The sequence below is a fragment of the Mandrillus leucophaeus genome, unplaced genomic scaffold, assembly GCF_000951045.1.
Source record: "Mandrillus leucophaeus isolate KB7577 unplaced genomic scaffold, Mleu.le_1.0 Scaffold252, whole genome shotgun sequence".
Taxonomy (NCBI): domain Eukaryota; kingdom Metazoa; phylum Chordata; class Mammalia; order Primates; family Cercopithecidae; genus Mandrillus; species Mandrillus leucophaeus.
The window spans coordinates 2018264-2025013 of record NW_012102610.1 but is presented as its reverse complement, the minus strand read 5'-3'; the positions used below and the strand labels follow the sequence as shown (position 1 = coordinate 2025013).

General features: G+C 50.3%; 1 protein-coding gene across 1 annotated transcript in view; it reads left to right on the top strand.

Annotated features, from left to right (window-relative positions):
* Positions 1-6750, top strand: part of WNT7A (wingless-type MMTV integration site family, member 7A) — a 58718-nt gene that overhangs the window by 5108 nt on the left and 46860 nt on the right. The gene's annotated exons all lie outside the window — the stretch shown is intronic.

Here is a 6750-nt window from a genome sequence, read left to right as displayed (position 1 = left end):
ACCTCGCTCTAACAAATCGCAACTCCAGAACAACTGCCCATAGCTGAGCCCCAGGACGAGGCACTTGCCCAGTGGCTCTACCTGCAGCCCTACCACTGCCACCAGCCAAGCCACCACCAACCCTAACCTGCCCGGTCCCTCTGCTCCTGCTCTGGCACCCCGCAGGTCTTTCCTCCATGGAGCGGGGACCACCAGGTCATGTCAAGGTCCTGCTTACACCCTTCAGTGCTTCCTGGTGCTGCCTGATGCACCTGAGAAAATGCCCAGCCCTCAGCCATCTCCTCTCCCCAGGATCTTCCTGCATCTCAAGCCCTGGTTTTGTAGCAGTTTCCATGGGTTCTTTCTATTCCTTGAAGACCTCGAGCTTGTCTCCTAGAACTTTGCATTTTCTGTTCCCTCTGCACAGAATACCCTTCTCCAGATTTTCCCACAGATGCCTCCTGGCAATTCAGATCTCTGTTCTGTTCTGATGTCACCCCCTCAAGGAAGTCCTCCTTGATCACCTCAACTAAAGTGGCCCTCATTTTCCTCACCACCTGCACACCCTGGTTGCCATCCCAGCATCTTCCTTTACTTTCTTCATAGTACATATCATTGTCAGAGATGGCCTGTTTTATTCATTTGTGACACCTGTGTTGTCACCCTCCCTAGTTCCTTGAGGGCAGGGCCTTGCCTGTCAGGTGCACAGCTGTCTCCTAGCATGGTACCTGGCACATGATGGGTATCTGATACATGTCAGTGAATAGTTGAAGAAGATAGGAATTGCCCTCATGATAGTCACACACATCCTCTAGCCAGTCATGCCCGGAGTGGGATACGTGTACTCCATTGACAGCCGGAAGAAAATGCCAGGACTTCTACTTAAAACTACTTTTTAAGGTTTTTTTCAATAATAAAACATATACATACATGAGAGTATATGTTACATATACATTAAAAACCAGATTTTTTTAAAGTGAATATCTGCACACCCATCACTCCTTCAGAGGCACCTGCTGCATGAGACTTTGAAGTCATCATTTCCTTGCTTGCCTTTACAATTTTACCAAAGAGATGATTCCCTAGCAACATAGGGTTTCTTTTGCATGCTTTTGAACTTCATCTCAATTGCATCCTACCATAAACTCAAAGGCAACTTGCCTTTTTCATTCAATGTAATATTTGTGACATACATCATCTTTTCTTGTTTCTAAAACAAAAATCAAGTGTGTGTGTTTCACTGATATTGAGTATACGCATTGATACAAGAGCCTATGTAGAAATTATAGGGTTTCTATTCGAATGGACATGAGTTAGGGGTGCAGGATCAAAAAAGTTGAGAGACCACTGCTGGGGGCAGTGGGGTGGCCAGTGCTGGACACCTAGGAAGGGTTCCTAGTCCATGCCCCCTTGCTGGCCTAATGCTCCATCTCTCTGTGTCTCTCCCTCCAGTGGCTTCTCCACAGTGGTAGCTCTGGGCGCAAGCATCATCTGTAACAAGATCCCAGGCCTAGCTCCTAGACAGCGGGCGATCTGCCAGAGCCGGCCCGACGCCATCATCGTCATAGGAGAAGGCTCGCAAATGGGCCTGGACGAGTGTCAGTTTCAGTTCCGCAATGGCCGCTGGAACTGCTCTGCACTGGGAGAGCGCACCGTCTTCGGGAAGGAGCTGAAAGTGGGTATGTGCTCACCAAACACCCCAGCAGAGTCTTACAGGTTATAGAGACATCAGGCTATAGGGACACCAGAATACCCTCAGGTGCCCTGTGGAACTCCGTTGCCTGCTGCTACTAGAATGTCCCTCAGTGTGGGGTCCTGCATGTGCATTGACTTGCATTCAGGACTCCCATTGAGGGTCAGTCAGGTCTCTGGTTGAATCCATACCCCCTCAATCGTTTATTGACAGAGGTGCAAACCAGCAACCAGTGACCCAAATGCTAACCTCTGATACAGTGCTGATGCTGTGTTTTGAATTGAAGCCCAGATTTTAAAACTTGGTTCACCTAAAATATAGGAATTTCTGGTTTCTTTTGAAAAGTTGGCAGATCTACTCATAATTTACATGTGTGCCCACATGGTTGCAAAGACCTGAAACTGAGAACACAGCTCCCTTTAGTTGTAGCAGTGAATGGGCAACCCATTCACTGCCACAGTCCCCACCACTCCCTACTGCTGCCCAGCCTGTGCAATCCTGTGACATGATCCGCTTGATCCCTGTGGGCTTTTGACTTTGAAACTGTTTTATGGGAATGGTGCGTGCAGACACATACATACACGTAGAGTTTTGAGCCACACATTTAACTTCTGAAGCAATTATAACAAAAGTCTGGTGGAAAAGGGTCAGAGAGAGCAATGCTGGTCTCCAGGAGGCCCTGGTCAGTGGTAGGAGGCCATGCTGTGTGTCTTCTGGCTTGTGTGCATGTGCATTAGGGGACCAGAAATTGCCACAGGCTGGCTTCTGCACTGTGAACTTCCCTGAAAGCCAGGTCAGCCTCGGATATCTTTGGGCATCCCTGCCACCTCCTGCTTAGGTCACACTGCTGTCACATCTGGGTTCCCAGGTTGTCCCATGCTCCCCCATCTCATTTCCCTGTTGCTCCTGGCCATCCTGCAGTCCCTTCTGCACCCAGCAGGCAGGATCATCCTTTTACATGGAAATCAGATCATGTCACTGTGCTGCTTAAACCCCTCTGGAGGCTTTCTTGCATCAGAATGAAATCCCCACTGCTCATCTAGCTGCTGCTGACCTCTGCTTCCATCTTCCCTCTTCACCTGCTCACTCAGCCTTGTTCTTTTTCCCAAACACACCATGGTGGACACCAGCTATTTCTTCTGCCTTAGCTCCTTTCCTCAGCCCCGTGCCCCTGACCCTGTCCAGGTCTTCTAGACCTTTGCAACCTTGTCAAAAGTCCCCTCTCACCTCAAAGTTCCATCCCATCAGCCAAGCACTTCACACTGTCTGAAACCATTCTGAACTGGTTTGCAATGTCAGCTTCATGAGGGCAGGGGCTTCACTCCCACACTTGCCACTGAACACTTTCTTCCCATTGCCTTTTGGAAGGCCTTACCCATCCCTGCAGCAGGCCTGGTTTTGTCACCATATTCTGTGAGTGCCTTCTTATTTGCACTTTACAGAACTGCAGACAGGATCTCAGTATGGGGTCCTGCAGGTACATCGACTTGCATTCAGGACTCCCAGTGAGGGCCAGGTCTCTGGTTGAATCCATACCACCCCAATAGTTTATTGACAGAGGTGCAAACCAGCAACCAGTTTTTTGGGCCACTGGTGAAGTTGGCAGAGACCTTTCCGGAGGTAAGCCTTTTCCAGGATCTTTGTTGTGTAGACTTTTGCCTTGCACCATCTGCCCTGCTTCTCCCTCTTCCCAATTCCAGGGCTCACTTTTTAGGTGGAAACAGAGGCCCAGAGAGAGAATGGGACTGTCCCAGGTCACATAGTGAGTGGCATCAACACTGAGACTCCAGTTAAGGTTGCCTAATCTGTCTTGTGAGCCTCCCCTTGCTTGTCACTTGTGGTTTTTGGTTTTTGTGCTTTCTTCTACTCAGATATCACACACACACACACACACACACACACACACACCCCATTCCCGGGACCCAGGCATGGGTTCCAGCATTGTTTTAAATTTGTGACTTCTGATATGTAAGATGTTATAGATGAGGAGACTGAGGCTCAAAAGGGACTTGCTCAAAGTCAACAAAAGTGAGTGGCAGGGCCTCTCAGGACTGGGTTCATCCCAGCATAACTTTCAGTCTCAGAACAGTCAGTATATCGGCTGGCATTGGAATAGTCCCCACAGAGGTCTGGGGCGCAGCAGGAGGGCTACAGTGCAGGGCAGTGCCTGGACAAGGATCCCCTCCTGTTGAGCAGCCCCCAGCTGGCCATGGTTGTAGAAGTGAGGCTGAGGAGGAATACTGCCAGTGCACACCAGGGAGGAGCAGAGGCCAGTGGCAAGAGGCATTCTAGTGGGCTTGGCAGGCAGAGGTGGCTGGTGGAATTCCAGCAAAGAGAGGTGCCCAAGAAAATCCTTGGGATAGCGATGCAGGGCAGTTGGTCCGGGGAGCCTGGAAGGAAGTAGGAGCTGGAGCCAGGAGGTATGTAGGGTCAATTTAACAAGTTTGAATTTCTGAGCGGGAGCCGTTGGAGGATTTTGAGTGTGGGAGTGACTGCCAGAGGATAGGTTAAAGTTATGAAATTGCCACTGTGAAATGATTTTTGGCCCACAAAAGTGGCAACATAATATATGTTGATATGCATATATTATGCATTGACTTGCATTCAGGACTCCCAATGAGGGTCATGTCTCTGGTTGAATCCATACCCCCCAATAGGAATAGGAATCCATTCAACCTTATAGGAATTTTAGAAGATTCATGAAAGAGTGGGTATAAGGTCATTCATTCATTTTAATACTTGTTGATTTATTCATGCATTCACCAAGTTATTGGGTGTCCATTGTGGCTGGAGGCTCCTGTTCCAGTGTGTGTGGCCAGGGAAGGGCGCTGGATTTATGAGGGAGGTGAGCTATGGGCATGTCTGGGGGAAGAGCATGTCAGGCAAAGGGAACAGTAGGTGCAAAGGCCCTGAGGTGGAACGTGCTTGGGGGTGGCTTGAGGAACAGCGAGGGGCCTGGGGTGGCTGGAGTAGAGTGAGGAAGGCTGAAGGGGAAGGCTCAGGGAGCCAGGAGCTGGATGGTGCAGTATCCCTCAGGCCAGGGCAGGGGATCTGGATTTCCCTTCATGAGAATAGAGACCTTCTGAAGGGGAGACAATAAGGGAGGGACAGCATCCGACTTCGGGTTTAGCATCATCACTCTGGCTGCTGGGAAAAGCATGAACTGCAGGGTAGGATGGCAGTGGGAGTCAGGAGTCTGGTTGAGTCTTCCAGGAAGGAGGTGATGGTGGCTCAGCCTCAGTGATAGCCATGGAGACCTGCTTTGAAAGCCACCAGCCAGGAAGGAGGGAGAGTGACAAACTAAGGGCCAGCTAGGAGGGAGGGAGGGTGACAACCTAAAGGCCTGCTAAGGGAGGAGGGAGTCACTCTGGTCTGGACTTCTGGGGTGGTCGCAGTGGGAAGAGGAAGATGAATCAAGATGAGAGCCCCGACAGTCTGAAACCGCCCTAAGCTTAGGTTTCCTCATATGTAGAAAGATGTCCTGCTCCAGGACATCAGGAAGCAAGCATCACATTTAGGGTCACTGGGCTCCTTCTCAGTGCTCTCACCCCCATGGGGTTGCCACTTTCTGGGAATGACCAGCTAACAAGGGCTGTCTTGAAGGGGTGAGGATCTGGCCTTTGGAGCTGTGGCCATCAAGTCCTGACTTTGAACAACAGGACCCATTGTCTGCCTTTAAAGAGAAACTTCTCAAAGCTCCACCCCATACTTCTGCTTACATATCATTGGCCAGAACTTAGTCACATGGCCACATCTAGCTGCAAGAGAAGCTGGGAAGTGTAATCTTGTATTCAGAGTGGACATGAGACCAGCTGGAGCTCTGTGACTGAAGAGGAAGAGTTATTTATCCCATGCTTGGCTCCCTTCTGAGTGTTCAGGTTTCCTGCATAGAGCTGAGGGGCAGCAATGGGCATGTACCAGGTAAAGTCCCATTGCATGTTAGAAATTGAACCCCAATTCAAGCCACCTCTGGTAAAAAGGGGACTTATGTATGCTTAAGGAACTGGAGAGCCAGGGCATAGTGCTGACTTTCGAAATGGACAGGAGCAGAGGCGGCATTGGCATCCATCAACCCCAGGACCAGCAGGATGGCCTTTGCACCTGCAGTGACACGATTTCCAGGTTCAAGTACCCCCAGAAAGAGCCTTGGCCTTTCTCTAGCAGCACTTGCAGAAGTTCTAAGATTCACTCAGATTGGACCAACTAATGGGGCTTTACTTTTGGTTGTGTGCCCATCCCAAACTAATCACAGTGGCCAAGGGCAACAGTGCTTTTTCTGGCCCAGCGAGGTAGCCCCACCCAGACCATCTCTCAGGGAAGAGGAACTGCTCACGAGTGTACTAGTCTACTAGGGCTGCCAGAACAAATCTCCGCAGACCAGGTAGCTTAAACAGCAGAAATGTACTGTCCAGTTTCAGAAGCCGGACGTCTGCCATCCAGGTGTCAGCAGGGCTGCTTTCTCAGAGGCCTCTCTATTGGGCTTGTCACCTTCTCCCTGGGTTCTCACACGGCCTTTCCCCTTGTATATGTGCCCCAGGAATCTCCTGTGTCCTGGTCTCCTTTTTTATAAGGACACGAGTCATATAGGACTAGGGCCCACACTAACAGTCTCATTTTAACTTAATTATAATGCTTCTTTAAATTTCCTGTCTCCAAATGCAGTCACACTCTGAGGTATTGACTCAGTCCACAGCAATGAGTGACCAGAGTGCAGCATGGTTCAGGCTTTAGGGAGAGGCATAGGGGGTGTGGTGGGCTCTCAGAAGTGAGACCTCGGGATGGAGGGAGGGATCTGGACAGTGGAGATGGCCCTTCATCTGGGACTTGGAGGGTGGGGAGAAATTTACCAGTGAGTGGGATCCTAGGCAGAGGAAACAACAGAGCAAAGACATGGTTATGTGAGAGCTATGGAGGGAGTGAACAGGGGCCTGCAGCCTCAGGAGACAATGGCTCAGGGAGTCCCCTGTGAGATGGCAGGCTAGCTGTCAAGACCCTTGAATGCCAGGGATTATTTGAGTGGGGTGTGTGGCCCCACATCGGTTTGACCAACTGCTACCAAGGCACAGTGTGACCCTTGC